Source organism: Balaenoptera borealis (genome assembly GCF_965194805.1).
Source record: "Balaenoptera borealis genome assembly, chromosome: 8".
NCBI lineage: Eukaryota > Metazoa > Chordata > Mammalia > Artiodactyla > Balaenopteridae > Balaenoptera > Balaenoptera borealis.
Window position 1 is genome coordinate 45,965,814 of NC_138865.1, and position 24,235 is coordinate 45,990,048.

Here is a 24,235-nt window from a genome sequence, read left to right on the forward strand (position 1 = left end):
AGATTTTTTTAACCCTAATTCTGTTACATACGAAGTGATTTAAGTTACCAAGTCACTTGATATCTCCATGCATCAGTTTATTTATTAAATAAGAATGATACTAGGCACTTCACACAGTGATTGTGAGGATTAATATATCATCAGCACGCGGTGGCTCCTCATTTAAATGCTGGTTTTGACTCCAACCTCGCTTTACGTAGAAAAAATTCTCCTCTGCCTACCTGGCAAGGTTGATATGCAGATCATATTAGTTACATGTATGGAAGCATTTGGAGAAGAGACTGCATCTAAGGAATAGGAACAGCATGATTATTATGAATCGTGCATGTGATCCTCTGACCATTTGTTCATAGTCTTTCAAAGGCAAAGGGGCCTTGATTCTTATGCCGCTTCTCAACCTCCCTTGTACTTTTTTCTTAAACTACTTTCCATGCTCTAGTCATTGTATTCGACCTCTTGATTTCACAGGATAAGAACATTCAGCAGAAGTTTGAGAGAAAATAAACTTTCATTCTCAGCTTTTATGTCAAGAAGGCTTTAAGGCTTTACCAATCAACTTCCTCTGGCCAGACTCTGGAGAAGATGCTGTAAGAGGGGTTTCCATCTATACAGAGATTACCTAAATCAATAAATTTAGGTAATTTATTTACCTAAATCTGTGGAGTTGAGTTCCTATAGGCACACAGTGGGATAAAGCTGGGAGTCAATCAAACTGGCTTTGGAAGCTTTCAAGTTTTGTTTCACACAAACATCCTGTCTAGAGAAATTTATACTTAAATTTCCTGCATATAACCCTTATGAAGATGAGTTCATGCCTGAGAATTACTTTGTCACATGGATATATTCATTTATACTTATATTTATGTTTATTTACAGGGTTTTTTTTTCTTGTATGTTGTTACTTCTTGTTTGATCAGGGGAGGGTGATTATTACTTCCAGTTGGTAAGGACATTGCATAAAGGTAAAAGTTATTTTAAGGTGATACAAACCAAACAAAGAAGCTCAAGTGATTAACAAAGAAATAGTGGGCTTCCCTGGTGGCGCAGTGGTTGAGAATCTGCCTGCTAATGCAGGGGACACGGGTTCGAGTCCTGGTCTGGGAGGATCCCACATGCCACGGAGCAACTGGCCCTGTGAGTCACAATTACTGAGCCTGCGCGTCTGGAGCCTGTGCTCCGCAACAAGAGAGGCCACGATAGTGAGAGGCCCGCGCACCGCGATGAAGAGTGCCCCCACTTGCCGCAACTAGAGAAAGCCCTCGCACAGAGATGAAGACCCAACACAGCCAAAAATAAATAAATAAATTAAAAAAAAAAAAAAAGAAATAGTGGCTGAGTAGTTCTCATTAATTGGAGTAACTCTAGCTTAAGCAGGAAAACCTGCTGCTTTGACCTCCACATTATTTTTTAATGTACATTTACAAATTTTCTGTCTATAGGAAGAATGGTATAGTAGTAGTAATTAAGTCATCTCATTACAAAACTTGCCATGATACAGAATCATGATTCTGAACACTAATGCTCATTGTCTAGTGATTTAAATATGTAAGAAGTTGGAATGAGTATTTCCCATGCTTGAGTATACTTTGGAATTTGCTTTCCTTTTGATATTTTCTTGAAATCAAATCTTGATATTAGTTTGTTTCCTTGGAGAGGAAGAGGGCAAGAGATATTCATGTTCTCATTAATTGATTTTGATGTTCTGATTTCAACACTCTGGTTTGAATACAAATATTCAGGTCATAATTTTATGTAAATATTTTATTATTGACTTTTCACTTACAGGCAAAGAAATACTAAGTTAACTCTTGAATTCTTATCTTAAATAATGATTTAATTAAATAGAATCTGAAATCTACTTTCTCATTGGGTTGAAACTCTTGACAATTTTGCTCTTCAACTGTTTTTGGTGCACAAAATGAAAATTTATCTCCAAAAGAGACATGTGGTTTAGCTGTCTTATACTCTGTTTTTAAAATTTGTATTCCTTATAATCTTGGTCTGTTCAGGCTTACTATAACAAAATGCTATAAACTGAGTGGCTTACAAACAATAGAAATGTATTTCTCATAGTTCTGAAGGTTGTGATGTCCAAGATAATGGTGCCAACAGATTCGGTGTCAGGTGAGAGCTCATTTCCTCATTGATGGCCACCTTCTCACTGCAACCTTACCTGGAGGAAGGGACTAGGGACCTCTGTGGGGTCTGTTTTATAAGGGCACTAATCCCATTCATGAAGGCCTACTCTCAAAAGCTAATCACCTCCCAAAGGTCCCACCTCCTAATACCATCACTTTCAGTGTTTGGATTTCAGCACATGAATTTTGAAGGAACACAAACATTCAGACCATGATATTGATCATTAGTGGGAAGCTCAGTTAAGACATCAATGTTATCGAGAAATAAAAGTCCCGAAACTGCACTAGAAGTATTTTCTTCTTTCCGTTGCATCCTGCCGTTACCCCAGACCACTCCATGTGTATAGTTCATAACACCTCTACTCAATTTACCTGAAATTCAACTTCTTACCTTTTTCACTAAAACTACTAACTTTCCTCGAATCCAACCCTATTGTTACTATCTTGATTCAGGCCCCCAAGATGTCTCTTTTGGTCTGTTGCAAGTTTTCCTAACTAGTTTTCTTGCCTCTACAATGATCTATTTAAAGCAACATTCTCACCAGGTCACTCCTTGCTTAAACCTCCTCAATGGTTTATCATTCCTAGAGAATAAAGTCCCAGTTCCTTAATAGAGTATATCAGGTTCTCAGTGATCTTGCCCTGCCTATCTATCTTTCACATCTTTCTTATCTGAAACTAGCTGAGAAAAACAGAACTGCTTAGAAGTTTCCATGTGAATCATGATGCATCTTGCCTCAAGTTTTTTGCTAAAATTCTCGCTCTGGGAAAGTCTCCCTATACCTTTATCCTTAGCCAGCTCCTGTTTAGATTTTAAGGCTGGGCTCACACTCCACTGTAGGAAGTTTTCCTTGGCGTATTTCCTCTGCTATTCCCAGATGCTGACAGCTGGGTTAGGTGCCCCTTTCTATTCTCCAGTAATGAGACTGTGCACTTCCATATAATTTCTAAACTGAGTGTTATATCTCATGAATTGTCCTTCACTGTGTGAGCTCTTTGAAATGATTTATTTATCTTTACATCTCTAGCACCAGGCAGAGTATCTGTACAGAGTAGATGCTGAATAAATTTGTTGACTGTATGAAGATAATAATGTGAATGTCCCTAGGAAACCTTCAAATGTGTTTGGATCACATTTATTCATCCATTACATACATGTACTCCAGAAAGGATTTCTGTGTGGGATAGAACATGGGATTAGCAGCACCCACTTTCCTTTGGAATTTCAGATTCCTTGATTTTTATTTTTTTAAATAAATTTATTTATTTATTTATTTTTGGCTGTGTTGGGTCTTCGTTTCTGTGCGAGGGCTTTGTCCAGTTGCGGCGAGCGGGGGCCACTCTTCATCGCGGTGCGCGGGCCTCTCACTGTCGCGGCTTCTCCCGTTGCGGAGCACAGGCTCCAGACGCGCAGGCTCAGTAGTTGTGGCTCACGGGCCCAGTTGCTCCGCGGCATGTGGGATCTTCCCAGACCAGGGCTCGAACCCGTGTCCCCTGCATTGACAGGCAGATTCTTAACCACTGCACCACCAGGGAATCCCCCAGATACCTTGATTTTCCCCAAATTGGAGGTGTGGAAGCAGATAAGGGGTGAGAATACTGGCCTTTACCCATACAGGCTTAAGAGTTTTAATTATCTGTAACATTACTTAAGGGTATTATAATAAATGTAGATTTTTTTACATTTATAGCAAATGGGATAATTAGGATTTACTGATACTAAGGTAGAATTTGGTATAATCCTGACTCATTATTGAAAAGGTTATGATAACATCATAACAATAATAATCCATTATAGTTTCCTCTATCCCTGTCATCTAGGTCAGTGCCATGATCAATCCATAGGCATTTATGAGTCATTTTTATGTGCCTAGGACAGTGCCAGGAGTTCAAGTGAGTAAAATTCCAGGATTAGGCTTGAGCATGATCTCATGAATGAGTGGGTAAATCATTTTAAGGGAAGTAAATAGAGTGTGTTTAGGATTAATGTAAGATAAGATGTAAAGTAAGATAAGGAGGATTGGCTACACCAAGGAATGTTTAAAAGACTTGACAGATAATTAAAATGATGTGACACAACAACGAAAATTCTTATAATGAAATATAAAAAGAATAGGATACAAAATTATATATAATGGGTGGATAGATATGTGATAAAAATATAGTAAAATGTTAATGGTAAAATGTAGTTATTGGCATGTGGATGTTTACTGTAAAATTCTTTAACTTTTCTCTGTGTTTGAAACCTTTCATACGAAAATATTTGAAAATTTGCATGCACATGATAATTTCAGCTATATACTAAGCATAGGTGAAAGAAAAACTGGAAGGAAATGGCACGAATGGGTATTTGTGCCAATTAAAATATTAGACATTTATTTTTCTTGGTTTTTATAATTTAAGAACATTTAAAAGTAAATGCAGAAAGGTTTTAACTGAGTTTGATTCAGAAATAAGAAATTCTTGATCAAAATATAGGAGAGTGAAAACCTAGACATTTACTACCTGCATGATCCTGGATGAATATTTAGTCTTAAATTTTCTAAACCTCAGTTTCATCTTTAGTAAATTGTGAATAAAAATACTACCAACTTCCTGAGGCTGTCATGAGGATTGAATATTTTTATAGGCACAGTGCGTAAGATAGGGCTTTGTACCTGGTAAATATTGGCTAATATTGTTAAGAAATGGACATTTTAGGAAATAATTACTATACAGATAGCTCCCTCCACCCTAGCATTGTGCATGTTTAGTAGGTGATGCACTCTTTAATCCTTGGACCCAGATGTTCTTTTTTTTTTTTTAATGAACTGTATTTTTTCTTAAAGCTTGTTAAGTATTTTGAAGAGCTTGGGAAAGAGATGCCAAAGCAGCATCAGAAGTAATGGTAGAGAGATAGCAGCCCTTGGGGAAAGTCAGAAGTAGCATTAAGTTTTCCACGGAGCACCCTTTGATCCTGTTGGTTTAGAGAACAAAACAGACGTTCCTTGCTCTTTGCCTATTACCACTCCCTGGGGAAAGAACCTGATCAGGAATGAGACATTATAGAAAAGCAAAGTACAGAAAACGAGGCATCTCTTGAGGTTCAGTGGCAGGTTTTTGTGCTGTGATTTCTTCACCTTGAGCGACAGCTTGAGTCCGTGTAAATTCAGCACAGAGCTCTCCATGCAGTTGTTTATACCTCCAATGTACAGACTTTTCATTACAGAAGGCTCATTTTCCCTTTCTGGGCCATGTTTACACTGAGATGATAAATAGTTCCACCGGGGTTGATGGAGGTTCTAAGATTATAAACTGTGGTTTAAATACGTATCCTATCTTTTCCTGAGCCCAGAGGAAAGGATATGGGTGATTGCTTTGATTCATTTACTCCTTTTTTAATAAACATGCAAGGTACGATCATGGGCTATCTTTTATGGATTGCTTTACAAGGATTCCCTGGCTATGAAATCCTGAACCAGATATATCCCAAACGCAGAAATCTGCCAGGGGCAGGGATTGGGCTCAGAGTCCTCATTTGGCTGTTGGGAGCTAGAAAGCCAAGGGCTGTCTTCCAGGATGAGGAAATGAGGAAGGGGAAGATAGACCTACATTGTAGGTCCTGCATTGTAGCGCTCAGTTCCATTCTTGCCACAGACCGGACTCCTGCTGGGGATCGTACGGTTGTCAGATTGGAATGCCACCTAAAGAATTATACCTGCCCCAGTTATACCTACCTTGACAGTATATAGTTGGGTTTGTGATATTAGCAGTATCAGAACACTTCCTAGCCAATAGATCTGAGTATAATCTTTCTCATTTTCTGATTTCATGGCTTTCCTTAAAGACAAATATGCTGCTTCCTCCATCTCTGTATACCTGAAGATTAGTGATTGACGTGTGATGAATATTACATAAAGGTGTGCTATGTTAATGAATACATGAATGAATGAAGGGATTAATAAATGTTTCAGTTATTACATCAACATATTCTAGAAATACAGGCTGTTCTGATAATTCAGCTATCATTATTTTACATAAAAATGCTTTGGAGTACTGAATTTAAAAGTCCTCTTCTTGTGATCCATTTATAAGTTAGATTTACCTATATATTTTTGGAAATAACAGTTTCCAATTATGAATGCAATATATGCCTATTACCAAAAGAAGGTCACATTAAATATCTTTAAAATGACAATTGTATTTTTTCCTGTATCTACAGATGACTACAGTTAACATTTTGGGATACTTCTATACTTTCTTCTATAATTTATACACACACGCAGACATTTTAAGTAACATAATTTTCTAAGTAATGAATGTGCCATGATTCATTTTAACCAGTCCCTTATTGATGAACACTTAAATTGTTTCTACTTTTTGACTGTCTTTTATAATTAAAAATAAATATGATTTTAGTCAAATTTCTGCATATATCAAGGATATATTCATTAAAGCAGAATTTCTATGTACTTTTTTCTTCTAAAAAGAATGTTTCTCTTACTTTTGAGTCTGATTTTTTTTTAATTTTTTAATTTAATTTTATTTATTTTTTTATACAGCAGGTTCTTATTAGTCATCAATTTTATACACATCAGTGTATACATGTCAATCCCAATCTCCCAATTCATCACACCATCCCCCCCACCCCCACCACTTTCCCCCCTTGGTGTCCATACGTTTGTTCTCTACATCTGTGTCTCAGTTTCTGCCCTGCAAACTGGTTCATCTGTACCATTTTTCTAGGTTCCACATATATGTGTTAATATACGATATTTGTTTTTCTCTTTCTGCCTTACTTCACTCTGTATGACAGTCTCTAGATCCATCCACGTCTCTACAAATGACCCAATTTCGTTCCTTTTTATGGCTGAGTAATATTCCATTGTATATATGTACCACATCTTGAGTCTGATTATTTTGAAGAATCTAATTCACTTATGCTGAATATCTTAATACCAGCATTAAAGATTTAAAATGCAGTTGTTGCAAAATTTAACATTGAAAATATCCCTGGAGGAGCATTTCTGTTATTATCTTTAAGATGTACACTATATTTACCCACATGGTTATTGCCATCACATAATTTCAGCTTTTAGAGTTTGGTATATATTAAAAGTCTGAGGTCTAACATTCAAAATGTCTTTTATGTTTCACTACTCTAGATGACATATACTCTTTCAGGTTTTGAAAGTTGCCATAAAGCAGTAGCCATTTGTAAATAAATTGTCACAGAACTCTGCTGCTGTTCAAAATTTGACAGAAGTGGACTAGGAAACTAATTGTTCATACATATATGTGTGTGTGTATATATATGTGTGAAAGCATAGAAAATATCAAGATAAGTATAATAGACTGAATTTTGGGATTCTTTGTTCAGTGTGTGTGTGTGAGAGAGGGACAGAGAAGAAAGGAGGGAAGGGGGGAGAAGGGAACAAATATGAATATGAATAATGTGGAAATTTAATTCCCTGAATTCCTTGTCTCTTGAGGCATTTTTGCCCTTTTGGTTCTCCTACTAGATATCTCTTCTTCTCTTTTATTTTGTTCACATCTTTTACTCTTAAATTTACTCCAATCCTTCTATTCCCATCTATCCACAGTTTTTTAATTATTCTACTGGCATCTAGAACTAATAACATGGTAAGGGAAATAGCGATGCCTGGAAGTCTGTATATCAGGTCAGATCTACCTGGTATTTTTAAAAGCATTCTCCTCACACAGGAGAGTCTGTAGGCATTCTATAAGGCATCTGCACCTCTCTCTCCAGTGCCTCAGGAGATCTTTCTCGGTTCCCCCTGCTGCCCTTTCAAACCTACTTTGCTGTTATTGTACTTCCTTTGCTCCCATTGTCTGAACTCATTTGTTGTCTTGCCTGGATCTTTTGGGTAGATGCTTTGCTCATAATTACAGTCTGGTTCTTATTGCAGGTTCACCATTAAACATAATCTTGAGATTTTCCTCAGCTCTACATCCTACCACTGAGGTTAATTACATCACAATGTTTAGGCACAACTGTAGTTCCCAGGACTCAACCCATATTAAATGCAGAGAGTTCGGACAGATTACGTGACATGAGCCTCAATGTTCGGTCTTTTTTTTTTTTTTGCTACGATTGCATTGTATCAAAAATTATTAGCAATGGAGTGGCATCTTTAAGAATTTAGACTTTGGAATCAGGGAAACCTAGATCTGATTACAAGATCTGCCACTTAAAAGCGGCATATTTCTTGGAGGTGGTGCTATGCAACCAGTGATAGTATCTGAGGAGCTCAGTGGACAGGCCTTAGGGCACACAAACTCAAGATCTCTCAGGAGGGGATGCCAGCAGCCCACTGCTGGCACCTCTGAGAGGACAGAATGAGCCGGTTCTGGAAGGCCTTGAAAAATCTGTGGACAGAAGCTACCTTCTGCTAACAGAGTAGAGAATGATTGCTAAGGCAATGCTGGAAGCAAATGAACATGAAGTAGTAAGTCCCTTTTGCCCTTTCTCTTGCCCCCCAAGCTCTTCCCAATGCCTAACAGGAAGTCAGCTGGCAAAAGAGGGATGTGGTGTGCAGAGACCCAGCCCTGAAATCTCAATGCAAACTACAGGAGCTTGTCTGGGGGCTATGAGACAATAGCTTAAAAACTGACAACATTTTTACCAGGCCTCTTTTGAGAGGGAAATTAGAGCAGCCTTCTTTGTTCAAAATCTGTGAAGTGAACCTGTCAAGAGGACTTGAGGCATCAGTATTATTTGATGGACCCAGTAGACTCATTTTCTAGTTTTTGGGAAAAGAGACTCACTTGTTCCATCCAGTGCAATTGTAATTACTATTTTTGCAGAAATAGAAGTCTGGGAAGCCACCAGGAGAGTGAAGCAACACAATTTGTTCTAAAGTGACTAATTTAAAGTTGATCACTATGACATGCCTCCTTAAGCTTGAGATGTTTCACACAATCAGGTTTTCAGTATTTTCATTAGTGTGATTTGCATAACCAAGATTTTATTGAATTTTTTGTAGAGGGTTCTATTGTAATGAAACCAACATAGCTATTAAAAGGATAGACCTGGGCTGATGAATAAATGTGATTTCATTGTATTTTATGTGATTGCACTGTAATTTCTTGCAGTAAATTTGACTTCTAAGGTATGTGTGTGTGTCCGTGTGTTTGTGTGTGTGTGTGTGTGAGAGAGAGAGAGAGAGAATGAGAGAGAGAAAGAGAGAGAAAGGTATATAAGAATAGGGACCATTAAAATTGCCAAATTTTTTTTGACACAGCATAATACCGTGTGAATTTATAAATGAGGTTTCAGTTTGCAAAATGTCAAAGCTAGAATATATATATATACACACATACACATAAACATATATATATGTGTATACATATATAAAGTTATATGTTTTTCATAATAATTAAAGTGATTAAGGACAATGAATATGTTTCAATATTATATGATGGTTTTATTTTATGCATTCATCTTTTATCTTTTTTTTTTTTTTTTGGCCGCACCACGCGGCTTGTGGGATCTTAGTTCCCCCACCAGGGATTGAACCCGTGCCCTCGGCAGTGAAAGCATGGAGTCTTAACCACTGGACAACCAGGGAATTCCCTGTATTCATCTTTTAGAAGGACATGCAGAAGCATCTTAAAAAGAGAAAAGCTATAACATTCAAATTACTTTTTTTCTTGCTGTAACTTGATTGCTCTCATAGTTTCTCTTATCGTTTATATGCTATTACTGATATTTAGATCATTTATTTTGAAACATTGAGTAAAAATACTCAGTTTGATGTGAAAATTATATCCCAATTATCATTTTCTAATATCTATTTAAGAATACCCATTGGCTTATACAAACAAATAGAATGAAATTCATTATCCAAAAATATAAGTAATATTGTCATCAGGGATGGATACATCAGATGGGATTGTGAATCTGCAGTCTAGAAATATGTATGTGAATTTTTTTCAGAATTAGAGCAAAAGCAGCCAGATGGAAATGACATGAGGAATTTGAGATGAATACTATTAGAAGGAGCTAAGTTTTATTTATTTTTTTACCATGTTCCCAAGAGTTTTTGTTTCATTTCATTTAGAGAATCCATTGGAGAATGTTTCAAGATGTAGAACCCTTATATGTGAAGTGTCCCAAATGAAGTTGGAGCATCCACATTGAAATTTCTTCGTGTTGTGGTAAGATGAAATGACTCTTAATATATTGGATTGGCCTTTGAAGAATGTGATGAGAAGTGTGTGTGTGTGTGTGTGTGTGTGTGTGTGTGTGTAAATAAAAGTTATGACGGTTTGTAACCCAGTACATAAGTTTGGGTTTCGAAAACGACTCTTTTTTATCATTTTGCCATGATTATTTTTTGGTGCCTTAAGAGGAGTGGAACACAATAGGGAACTCAAATTTGTTATCGTTAATTTCCTACTGTGTGTATGTATATTATTATTATTATTTTTTTTAATTATTTATTTATTTTATTTATGGCTGTGTTAGGTCTTCGTTTCTGTGCGAGGGCTTTCTCTAGTTGCGGCAAGCGGGGGCCACTCTTCATCGCGGTGCACAGGCCTCTCACTATCGTGGCCTCTCTTGTTGCGGAGCACGGGCTCCAGACGCACAGGCTCAGTAGTTGTGGCTCAAGAGCCCAGTTGCTCTGCGGCATGTGGGATCTTCCCAGACCAGGGCTCGAACCCGTGTCCCCTGCATTGGCAGGTGGATTCTTAACCACTGCGCCACCAGGGAAACCCTATATTATTATTTATATTAGTTATTAAGTCAACAGAACAGCCATAGGAAGTAGGTATTATTCTCACAGTGCAGATGTGGAAAATGGAAGTTCAGAGAAATTAAAACTTTGTCCAAGATGATGCAGCTAGTAAATGACACAAGAGTGATTTGATTCCCTGTTCTACTCTTTCTGCTGCCATGCTGCCTATAGCACTTGTGATAGGTGAGGAGCCAAAGGATTAACATAGGTGTTGAAGGCAAGACCCTCAAGTTTTAAACTGTTATTTAGAAAAGAGTCATAATTGCCTTCCCTCAAATAGAAAACCAAAGTGAAGGAATTTCTTTTATATTTTCACTACTCTTGAAAAGAGAAAGATTTCTGTAAGTCATTGACTAGTTACATAGATGATGGTGTTTCAAAGAAATTGAAAGTTATAGAAAAAATGACATGGAAAATGTGTGCTATAATCTTCCCATTCACCTTTGCTATTAAATGAAAATCTGTTGTAGGCTTCCTCTGAGCAAATACCCTCTCATGGCCGACAACATACTTTAATGGAAATGGTACCAATTCTTCCTTTACAGATAACTGGTATATGACTCAAGCAACTTGAGTCTCTTCCCTTTTCTGTTACTTATACTATGAGGTTGTTGCAAGATTGCCTTGAAATAAGAGGTAACATATGGAAAGCACCTGTAATTCTGCCTGGCACACTAAGATAGAATCCTTATCAAAGAATTGATGATGTAAAATCTATCAAAAATAAGCTCTTATTTTGTTGTAGTTCAATCCATAAAGACTTGTAATTAAAGAAATGTTTGGGACTTCCCTGGTGGCGCGGTGGTTAAGAATTCGCCTCCCAATGCGGGGGACACGGTTTGATCCCTGGTCAGGGAACTAGATCCCACATGCACGCAACAACTAAGAGTTTGCATGCCACAACTAAGGAGCCAGCCAGCTGCAACTAAGGAGCCCACCAGCCTCAACTAAGACCTGGCACAACCAAAAATAAATAAATAAAATAAATAAAATTTAAAAAAAAAAGAAATATTTAATGTGTGAAAGATTCTCTCCATTCAACATTACTTAAAGTCAGGCTCAAATGTATTTTATTTAAATAGAATTGTTTAAGGTAATTGCAGATGGCTGATTGAAACCTTTAGAATTCCAGGACACTTTAGGTGCATTAATTTATAAATGGCAATACGCAGGCTCTTTTGTTCTAGGGATTAAGCAGTACCATTGGATTTAGTTGATCTCGCTTTCTTACCTAAAAATTTTCAAGCAAATTTTCCCTAGTAATTGCAAACTCATGCCCACTGTGTCCCTGTGAGTCATATTTGCTTGGGCTATTCAAAAGTGACACCTTGACAATCTATAAAGCTTCCTCTCATGACCTTCATGCTTTCAGAGTCTTGCTTGTGTGTTGGTAATGATCAGCAACGTTTCTGTGGGAACAGATGCCATTCCTGCCGTTGAAGATTACATTTTCACTTTGTATGTCGTGAAATGGAAAAATAAAACCAAACAACTTTCAATGTGAGATTCTGAGGAGAAGGCTTCAATCATCCTTGAGTTCCAATGTGTGTTTTCCCTCCTTTATAGTAGAGTAAGAACCTATAAAATTAATGAATGCAATGAAGGTCTTCGACTAGAATCTCCAACATAAGTAGACAAAGGCTCCTGTGGAGCACCATGGGAGGGGAATCTAGGCCATTCTTTACTTAAGCTATTTTCAATTAGTTTACATTCTGAAAACACCTGCCAAATTGTTCACATCCCTCCTATGCTGTATTACTTCTCAATTTAAGAGTTTTGCATTTGAACAGAGGCTGTTAAATAAATAATCCCAAATTCCCACTTTACATCCAGTTTTGGATTGAGTCAAGAATTTGTTGTTTCTAAGGGGTAGTGTTCTTTGCTTAGGCCCTCATTTCTTTTTGCTTTTTCTCTGTAATAGCATATATTTGCTTCATGTCTTGCTAACTTTAAGATAGTGATCAAGTTACTTAACCTCTTTTCATCTCAGTATTATTCATCCTGATATGAGGATCATAAGAATTATATTGCAGATGTTTTCAGTTTCACAAAGACTATGTGTAAATCACCTACTGCTTAGAACATTGTTGATGATTTTAAATGGCAGGTTTATATCTAGATCTGCTTGTAGATTGGACAACATGACTCTCCCAAATATTCATCAAGAATTCCTTGGAATCTTCCAAAAAAGAACAAAATTGGTTTAAAAGATTGGGTTGACTCATGAAAGGGGACAGGGGTGTAAAAGGAAGACTCAACTTGCACATGCATGCCTAACCAGGAAATTAAACATTTTATTCACAAATTATCAAGCCACAGAAAAAAAATAGTTACCTTAGGTTTGTTCATATTACCTGTATGAGAATGTCCCTTTTCATGAGCTTTTTCGTATTTGTATCTCTAGTCCAATAGTTCTCAAATTTTAGTGTTTACAAGAACATATAAGAAGCTGACGGAACAAATAAATAAGAAAATACTGTCCCAGTTAATAACAACAGGAGTTCTGAGTTGGCTAATGTTTCCTGAAAACCTTCTAATAACCAGTTGCTTTCAGATGTATTAGTTTATCAAATCTTAATTCTAGTCCTTCTCAGTAGTTAATATCCCCATTCTACATATTAATAAAAATAGACTCATAGAAGTTACTGGCTCATCAGGCTATGAAGTTCGAAAATGATTGGGCCAGAACTCAATCTTGGCACCACGTCGGTGTGCAACTGCTACATCTGCCTCCTAATCCTAGGGTAATTCAATTTTCCAGTCATGAAAGGCTTTGTTGTATGGCAGCCAGCAGCAGAAGCACATATGGGGACAATCAACCTGTATGTGTTTTGCTTAAGCTCCTGAACACTTAATTCACCGTCACCCTCTGAGTTGGACTTTGAAAGGCATCAGTAGAGCAGGCCTATTTCATCTGCTTTGTAAACTACTCAGAAATTTTCTGAAAAAAAAAAAAAAATTTCAAGTATTTTCTGTAGATTCTTGTTGTTTTTCACCAGTGTACTTATTGATTTTTATCCATTCTGCCAGTTGCCTTTTTATCTAGGTTTGGCTAGATGTCTAAGTTCTCCAATGGGATATGAGCTACGATAATGTGTGCCGTGTCCAGGTCATGTCCTTAAAGGGCGCATGTGCATACTTCTCCTCCTTCTTCCTCTAGTAGCTTGGAAAATGAACGTGGGATGGGATGTCATGGTGAGCCATTTTGTATCATGTAGACAAGGGCAATTGTCTGAAGGTAGAACAACATAGGAGCCGGGCTTTCTGGCTTAATTTATAGAGCAAAACAGTCCAGGATGGCTTTTCTACTAAATGGTGTATGGAAGATAAATCAGCTTGTTTAGCCATCGCCATTAAGCTATTCTACGTGACGGAAAATATACCCTAATGAATGAATGCATTCTTCGATAAATGTGTTAGCCATGACTGCCTGGCGTACTATGAGTCCTTTGGGAAGTCAATCTTAGCCTGAAAAGAAACACAGTTCCCTTAAATGAAGAACACTGTGGTGGTTTCCTAGATATTGTTTATCTAGACTTTGAAGCATCTCACCTTGCCCCTCTTACTCCTTATACTATTCTCCTGATCACCTTCCTCCAGCTCTGTTTTCCTTTCAGCCCATCCCCTTCCAGAAAAATATATAAATTTGTCACTCTTTTCAACTCTCTTTGCTACTGCATTTATCTTTTATGCATTTACAGTATGAAGGAGGCAAATATGAGACAATAGGAATAATGAACCCTGAGATGAACTTCAGAGTCCTAGCCCTGCTGAAAGACATTCAAAGTAAACTTAAAATACACACACACACACACACACACACACACACACACACACACACCAGGCTATCCAAATAAAACTGTCTATAGTTGTTACATTAAGTAGACTTAAACTTCTGATACCTAGATAACAATGTCCAAATCTACACAATCTGTAAGATTTTCTTCATTGTTCCTTGCCTCACCCGGTCTGTCCTCATTTTACATTTAGGACAAAACTAAATTTTATTTTTGCACATATTTAGTATGTCTCCTTGGATCTTTATTTTAGAGAAGATTTAAAATCTATATTTATTTTCATCATAGCCAAAGAATGCCTTGGCGTCTTATGGACACAGTGTTCTCCTAGCTTCACAGTCTAATCTGGAGTCACTCTTTTTTAACTGCAATTCTGGTACACAGAATGCTCCCTACCAAATGACTGGTTGGATGATGATATCGGCACTCAGTCCTAGACTGAGATCCCTTGGCTGTTTATCTTGCCTCTTAATACTACAGTTTGTGCACCTTCTGAATAACAGAGTGCATGCTTGGTATGTGCCTTAAAATATCTTATGGTTGGTTGGCTTCTGCAAGGCAGTATTTTATCATTCTCTCTGTCACTCCCTTGATGGCTTCTTCTACCTCTGAGCATACTTGCTGGCAATTTCAACTCAATGGTCTACACATAGTATCTCATTTAATTCCCCTAAACCACTGAAATAAGTATAATGACCACACCTGAGTCACTGACTTAAGATTTATTTGTACCAGACATTGTTTTAAGCAATCAGAAGGAAGGTATCAATTAAGCCTTCCAGTTGCTCACTCTCTAATAGGGAAGATAAATAAGTTTTAAAAACCCCAACTTTTAAGTATAACAGTATAAAACTTAAGTCTTATAGGCAGGGAGAAAACTGCTCAGTGTTACTAGAGGGGGAAGAAGGGCTAAGATCAGGAAATGTTTGAGAATCTACTTCAGTTGAATGCAGAAACATGAGGAGACAGATTTGGGCAGATTAAATGACTTTTCCATAATGTCACAGCTAGCTAATGGCAGAGGATGGGCAGGGATTCATACTCAGGTGATTCTGATGTCAGAGCCCATGCCTTGCTGCAGAGTTCTTTGGTTCTTAGCCATTGCTGTAATTAAATGCTGTTCACAAGTTGGTACCTCTTGCTGCTGACCCCCATCACTTATTCCACTTGCTTCTCAGTTATAGTTATAACTTAGCAGTGAAATGATATACAAATTCAGATATTTTTCAAGAAAATAACTTCTAAATCTTCAGTTTCTAAATGTACCCTTTCCTGAAAGTGGTCCAGTTGAGGTTCCACTTATGATCCACTGGTTCTACTTTTCCACCTCCCCTTTCACAGTTATTCCTCTTTCACTTTACAGCACAAAGGCATGCTTCTCACTAGTGTCTTTACTTCTAATGGTATGCTCAAGGAAGAAAAGAAGGGGGAGCACCTTATTTCTTTCAGATGATACTGTCTTAATCTACTTGTTGTCTGCCACTTATCCAGTCTTCTATTCATCTACCCCGACCTTCTTTCAGATTCCTTTCTATAAGATGGAAGCTTCAAGCATCTATATACCCAAGGTTTTAAGGAACATATATTTAAAGTATGTATCAATTATATAATAAGCCAGAAATTATATGCTTTGTAAGTATACAAACATATGCCAAATTTGTGTTTGATGTCAACTTTAATAAGGTGTGGGAGCATGTAGTATGTGTATGTGTGTGTGTGTGTGTGTGTGTGTGTGTTTCAAAATATTTCAAAGAAAAATACATTTAAAGACCTCCTCCCAAGTGTTCTTTCTCTGGGAAGCTGCTGAGAAGTGGATAGGAGGACACATATTCCCAGGTCTCCATCATTCCCCACGCTCCCTACCTCCAAGCATTTTCAGGCTTATTCTTGAGGTTGTTGGATATTTGCCTTTTGGATAATGCAAGCATTAGCAGTCAACCCTTTGAAGATAAATATCACCCAAGTATTTTGCAATGCTGTTAATTCTCTAGTTGATTTTACCACCATTTTTTTCATTGAAGAAATTAATAGATAATATATAGGCCATTAATTTTATCTGAGTTAAAAATTTTGATGCTTATAATAGGTTTCAGGACTTATGTATTAAGTGAATGAATAAATGAGTGAAGGGTTTATCTAATGTAGAAAGCAGAGTGATAAGAGTTTTAGCTATTTCTTGAAAATATGAGAGATTTATACTGTTATATTTATACATGTTTGTCTAGCTTTGAAGATTTATTTTCTGATTTAGGAAGCTTACTTTATCCTGCCTGGGCTTATCACACAGTATTAGATAATTTAATTGCACAGCATCATTACCATGTAAGTACCAAGGAGGCATTTGTGGTGTTGTCATTATCTGTTGCTCCAAGCTATATCACACAATCATTGAGAATGAGAGAAAAGCATGTTTCTTCTCAAGTTTGAAAAATGACAGTAAAATTGTGATTGCAGCATAATTAAATCTGTGTATCTAGATACTAATAAATGCCCTGCTGTCCTGGAATTCAAAAGAAGTGTCAGGCCTTGTCTGGCACTGGCCACAGTCTCTAAACTTTTTTTTATAGCTTTTGTAGCTAATGACTAGCTTGGCAGCTTTCAAGAGACTTTTGCCACTTTATATCCATACTAAACTCCATTACTGAATCAGCTTATTTTAACTTTACTTTTTCCTTTCTTTCTTTTTTCACTTTCTTTTCTCTCTCTCTCTCTTTTTTCTGGTTTGTTTTGTGTGTGTACATGTGAAGGGGGAGTGGTGGTAATTTGGGGTGAAGAGGTAAATATGAGTGTTCCTTTTTAAGATGCATTAGTCAATTTTCTTCTTTTCAGGGGCATTTAAAGCAGAAAGTGCATGAATAAAATTAATTGCATAACTCTGTAGACACCTGTCAGAATCTTGACATGTTCAGTCCCTATAATTGGCATTGTATATTCAAAGTAAGTTTTGCAAACAGCAGGAGCACAGGCTGCCTGAGAGCTGCCTGTTAAAAAGGGGCAATCTGCAGTAATGGAAGGTCTGTCAGCAATCCTCATAGTTATAGAAGCCACTGGCCAGAGTCTCACAAAACCGCCTTCCCCATTCTGATTTCTTACACATATACACATACAAAGTTTTAGGGCCTATTTTATTTTATTTTATTTTACTTATTTATTTATTTTTTTAAATTTATTTATTTTTTTAAATTTATTTATTTTTTAATTTATTTTATTTTTGGCTGCGTTGGGTCTTCGTTGCTGTGCACGGGCTTTCTCTAGTTGCGGCGAGCGGGGGCTACTCTTCATTGCGGTGTACGGGCTTCTCATCGTGGTGGCTTCTCTTGTTGTGGAGCACGGGCTCTAGGCACACGGGCTTCAGTAGTTGTGGCTCGCAGGCTCTAGAGCGCAGGCTCAGTAGTTGTGGCACACGGGCTTAGTTTCTCCACAGCATGTGGGATCTTCCTGGACCAGGGCTCGAACCCATGTTCCCTGCATTGGCAGGCGGATTCTTAACCACTGCGCCACCAGGGAAGCCCAGGGCCTATTTTATGATTTCATAAGCCACTGTAGTCTCGTTGAATGTCTTGACATATCACTGAAGTAAAACCGCTGTGTTAGTTAAGATGATACTAGCTTCAATAACAAACAAACCCCAAGATGTCTAATAGCTTGAGCAGAATAGAATTTTATTTTAGTCATTTAAAGTCAAAAAAGGTGATTGCTCAACTCTTATTCGAGCAGAGATTCAAAGGTCTGGGCTCCTTCCATCTCGTGGCTGGCTATTTTCAAACTGTGACTTCCAAGACGACCATATTTAGTTTCATTTAGCTGGTAGAAGGGAAAAAGGCGTAAGGAAAACTAGTGGGGGTTTTATGGGCCAGGCTCAGCAGTGGTGTTTCACACTTTCACTCAAGTTCTGTTGGCTAGAACTCGCCAGTGAATGGAGGCTGGGATATAGAGCCTACCTGTGTATCCAGGAAGGAAAAAACACAGTTTTGGCAAATAGCTAACCAGCAACATGTTAAGATTTTGAAACTGCAGTCATCAGTCCTTGTATAAAGGGGAAGAAGATGACCAACAGCAGAGGTAGACACAAGGCAATGGAGAAATTATGAAATGTAACACAGTACTTCATAAGTGATTTTTATAATTATATTGATCTTCTCAAGCAGAGTGAAAAATGCTGATTAGTTTTGCAACTACTGACAAGTTAAACACAGCCACAAGCAATGCTGGGTCCCACTAATAAAGAGAGCTTAATTCTTATAAAGGCTGAAAGACAAGTTGGTCCGTTTATTCTAGACTGGGTTGTAAAGGACTACAGGTCAATAAAGGTAAGCACCAGCTTTTGTCTCAGAAAAAAACCAGAAGGGTGGGGATAGAAAGGTACTGCAGTCATTCATTTATCCCACACACATTTCTTAAGTACCTTCTGTATACCAGATACTATACTTAGCCTTGAAGATAGGGAAATTAGTAAGATAAACCTTTGCTCTCAAGACCTCACATGTGAGTGGGAGAAGGAAACCTATAAACTAATAGCCAGTTATGTTATCATAGTTGAAATTCTGTGAAGGCATAGTTGAGGGATGATTACCTCTACTTAGAGGTATCTGGGAAGACTGCGTAGAGGAGATGCCATTTAATCTGGTGCTGGAAGTATGAGTCTTTTCAGACAGAAGGGACACTTCTAGGGAGCATTAAACCCATGATTAAATATATGAAGAAGCATGGTAGCTCAGGGTTATGAAGGAACATGGGATGAGCAGAAATAGGACATTTTTTGCATTTCTGGAAAACAGAGGCTTTGTAACAGGATGTAACAGTCTGGGGAAGCCAGTTTGTGAACAATGGCTTCAGCCTCAAGGGTGAATGAAATAGTAGGTCTTTGAATGAGGTCCTAGCAGAGGAAAGAGTGAATGATCTCCGTGTATGTCACTTCTTCTCCGTCAGCTCTCTTAGAGTCTTCTAACTGCCTTCTAACTGTAGACCATAAGGCACTCCTCCTCACTCACCCCCATGGTCACTCTTTCTGCACCATATGTGTTCCCAGGGAATTATAAAAGGAATACAGCTACACAGATAGAATTTGCTGAAATAAGTGCAGGAAGATAATGAAAAAAAAACACAGTTTCTTGTCCTTAAATATAAGTTGTCTTTACATAAATGTGATGGAACACAGTGTCCTGCTGTTTAGCAGTCCCTACTTGGTGTTTCAATTTCTGCCTGAGATGTCTTCTTGATTAATGTTATATATTCTAGGAAAACAGGTTGGGCAAAGTCATGGAGATGTGACTAGTATAATGTATGTTATAGTGTATAGTTTATGCTACTTATAGTAAATTGTGAGAGGAGAGAGATGATGAATTGAAGAAGGAATAATTAAGCAAAAGGAACCAGAATTTAGAGATTTGGAATATTGTCTGCCTATCCACATTGCAAAAAATGAGAATATGTTTTGGTGAGAACACCAAGAGTATGGCTGGACAATCACGTCATGAAGAGATTATCCATGGAGTTCATCAGCTATCTCAGCAGAAATCAGGAACAGAGATGGGATTATATCAGTATAGACACTGACTGCCAATTTGGACTAAAGGGGATAGAAACCCTATGAAATAAAGGATTTTGGACGTCGGGGATTCTACAGGACGAGACAATAGAGCTATCCACTATCCAGCTGTGAATGTGTCCTTCAGGAAAAGAGAAGAATGACCCTGAGGGTGATTCAGAGATCAGCCCAAACTGCAAGGAAAAGGCTGCTACCCATGGCCAAAGGGGTAGGGCCTCCACCAAGGGCCCAAGGGCAGAAGGGATAAGGCCTCTGCCCCAGTGGGACTGTCTACCCAGCTGGACCTGGAGGGCAGAGCATAAAGCTAAAGAGGATCATTCTCTAGCCTTAAGAACTAATGAAATTTGCCTTGCTAGATTTTGGACTTGCTTGGAACCCCTCACCCCTTTCTTCTTTCTGATGTGTCCCTTTTGGGATGGTAATGTCTATCCTATGTACGTTCCACCACTGTGTTTTAGAAGCACATAAGTTACCTGGTTTCATAGGTTCACATCTGGAGAGGAGAGTTTCCTCAGGATGACTTTTACCTAGAGTCTCACCCATACCTGTTTTAGATGATATTTAGATAAGACTTTGGACTTGGAGATGATGCTGGCAGATGGGTTAAACCTTTTGGGGCTATTGGGATGGGATGAATGTATTTTACATGCCAGAAGAACATGAATTTGGGGAGAGCAAAGGGCTGAATATTACAGACTGACAACATTCCCTCAAAATCCATAAGTTGTAGCCCTAACCCTCAAAGTGACTGTATTTACAAATAGACCCTTTATGGAGTTAATTAAGGTTGAGGTCATAAGGGTAGGGTCCTACTCCAATAGGACTAGTGGTCTTAAAAGAAGAGGAAAAGATACCAGATGGGTCAGGAAAGGCTGAATGAGGACAAAGTGAGAAGGCGCTGGTCTGCAAGGCAGGGAGGAGGCCCTCATCAGAAACGGAATCTGCCAGAACCTTGATCTTGGACTTCTAGCCTCCAGAACTGTGAGAAACTACATTTTGTTGTTTAAGCCACCCAATTTGTGGTATTTTGTTATGATAGTCCTAGTTGACTAATACAGTGTGTTCATATGTGAGTGACCAGTTATATCATGATGATAATAATAGTTTATCATATGTCAGATAATATATCAAACCCCATATGTACATTATCTCATTAATACCTTCTTTAAACACCTTTGGTGATAGTTTTTATTATCACATTCTTACAGATGAAGAAATTCAGGTCAAACAGGAAAATCACTATCTCCAAACAGTGAACTCATTGTTATTCCACTGTAGTTTGGTTCCATGTGATCATCTGCAAAGAGTTTAACTTCTCTGAGCTTTGGTTTCATTGTCCATTAAGTGATGATTTTATGTTTGCTGCCCTCTTCAGAGGGTTATTTGCAAGGCTTAAATAAAATGACTTAAAGCAAATCCATTATTTGTACTCTGGTCATGAATATCTTTACCAGCATCACTATCAAATTTTGGTGACTTTCTATTGCCACTCAAATCACTGACTTTTCACAAGACTTTTCTCAAGACATCCCAACACCATTGTCAGTTTCTTCCTTTAGAATTCCTATGTAGGTTTTTGTTCTGACTACTGACTTGTCATTAGAAAAAGGATTTGAACATAAGGCTGTTTTTAATGACATTCTTCTTTTCAGACGGTGAAAGAAGATTGGTTTCCTAATGATTTCATTGAATTTATACCTGAAGGATATTAATAGAAATATTGTGAAAACTTCTTTTTATTGAATAGTTAAAGGCATTGAACCATGAAAGAAATTTATAGATCTTAGTATTAATCATATTCGTGTTGACCACTGTGCCTTTTTTTCTCCCTTGCTATCTGTTGTTTTTCTAACAAAATCTAGCTGTCCCTCTTTTCCCATGTAACAATAGCTTTTTTTTTTTTTTTTTAAATACTTCAGGTTGACCTTTATTTCAGCAGGTTTTCTAACTAGAGTCAAAGATTTCAATTTTTGGCAAACATCTGAATTGTAAGATAATCAGAAAGCTTAACAATAAGAAGTAACTTTCAAAGATGTTAAAACAATAATGCAGATTAAAAAGAACTCACACATTATAATTAACTCCTTTTTGCCTCCAGGACATATAGTCCTTAGCCAACTTGATTTAGATACAGCTGCTGATTGCTTTTTACCAAATAAATGTGAATAGACTTCTCACTATGCATATTTTGACCCCCATCATCATGCATATGAATATATTAAGAATTTAAGTATTTTCAGTTATTATACAAATATAAAAAAGGAGTTCAAGCGTTTGTATCCATCAAGGTTTATCATATTGCATTATTTAACTTTTATATTGCTTCTTTCCTCCTGTCCCAATCAAAATCTTTTTCTATTATCTTAACTATAGGAGAGCCGCAAAATAGAATAAGAAAAAAAAAAAAAAAAAAGGTCATATAGCAGAGTACTTCACCAAGAACCCTTTTTAGCACAGAATGTTTTGACAGTTCCGTTTTTGAGATTAACAGTAAGGATAAAAAAGTGGGGGGGCATGCTGTTATCATATTTGAATGTCCTCATAATTGTAAAACTATTGGGACATTTGAAAAATTATCATGTTTAACGTGTCAATCCCTTTCTTCATGTCAGTTGCTGAAAACGTCTAGGAATTTGTAGGTCGTAATACATCGTCTTTTGTATTTTTTTTTTTTTTTTGTATTTAATCTTAGAAAAAAAGGTATTTTTAAAACAAAAACTAAAAACCAATGTTAGGGAGGGGTACATTTACCCCTCTACACTTACTGAATTCTTATGGCTGGACTAATGATAATACTTAACACAAGACACATTAGCAGGAGAAAACAAACAAATTTTAATTCATGCACAGAGATAGGTCTCATAAAAATGGGACCTAAGAAGTGGCCAAATCAGGCAGCTTTTATACTTTTTAGACAAAGAAACAATAAATTTGTGAGGAATTGACAGGACAAAGAAACTTAGGATTCAGATGCTTAATTAGTGAAGAATCTAAACAGAGTTTGGGCTTGGGGTAGTAAATTAAAGAAGTAACAAGGTTTGTTCATATAGGATTCTAGGCTTGAATTCCTTGTCTCCAGTGATAAGAGTATCCTTCTACCTCCAGATGCAGGGAATGTACCTTTCATATGAGAGATTTATTTCATGCTTTCAGGGAGGCAGAGAGGAGGGTCAGAGTGTCCCTCTTGCACTGGCCATTCCTTAAGTAACTTTAATTCAAGATAATCAGTAATGCCATTGAGGCACATTTTGGGGTGGTCAGCCCTGGGCCCCAACACCAGTATTGATGAGTATCATTCTCTTGGATTTTTGACCAGTCTCTCTTAAAGAAAGATAATTATAAAGCAATGGTATAATTCTTTAGCAAAATCAAAACCAGTATCAAACCTCAAATCTCAGAAAACAGAGAACATTCCAGTTCAAATGGACTTCATTGTTATCATGATGAATTTATTCAGCAGACAATAGCTCCATTACGGAAGCAATCTGAACTAATCTGAAATTGAATCACCTCTTGCACAAACACTGGGGAAATTGAAGCAATTTTAGATTAAAACATATAAATATCATGCTGTAAACTTTGAATTGAATTCAAAATAAATTGAACTCTTTATTGTCTTACTTTTCTTGTTTTACCTTGTTTATCCCTTTGTTGCAAAGAGCAAGTTACAGGAAGGTTTTTTTTTTTTTTTTACATGTGAAAGTGTATACTGGAATACCAAATACAAATATCTGGAATAAAAGCTATATGAATTTTTTAACAATTGAAATTATTTCCTTCTCCTTTAATATAGAAAGTTTCATTTTTATCATACTCAGCATGAAATTGTTTACAGCTTGTGACAGAATGGAAGAGACATAAGCCTTTGACATCAAAGTTATTAGTCAATATGTCAGTCAAAGTCAATTAAAGAAGATGCACAAAAGTAGGCATTTATCTGATGGACCCTCCTAGCTCACATTAGTCATTTAGAGGCTCTTTCTAAGAGACTCATTAGCTTGTCTATTGTAA

At 37.2% G+C, this 24,235-nt stretch overlaps 1 protein-coding gene and 1 long non-coding RNA gene across 5 annotated transcripts in view; one reads left to right on the forward strand and one right to left on the reverse strand.

The window, feature by feature from the left end:
- The window catches only part of LINGO2 (leucine rich repeat and Ig domain containing 2), a 1,216,268-nt gene that overhangs the window by 242,948 nt on the left and 949,085 nt on the right, over positions 1–24,235 (forward strand). For 3 of the 4 annotated variants that reach the window (XM_082400553.1, XM_082400556.1, XM_082400554.1), the window contains one exon: positions 10,202–10,298. The gene's annotated coding sequence lies outside the window, so the exon portion shown is untranslated. Of the gene's footprint in view, positions 1–3,712; positions 10,299–24,235 lie in introns of those variants that run through there. The other variant, XM_082400555.1, reaches the window with a different exon arrangement.
- LOC309632778 lies at positions 1,960–3,778 on the reverse strand. Its single transcript, XR_014247066.1, has 2 exons — positions 3,688–3,778; positions 1,960–3,371 (listed from the first exon to the last, which is right to left on the reverse strand). It is a non-coding gene; the product is annotated as an uncharacterized lncRNA (long non-coding RNA).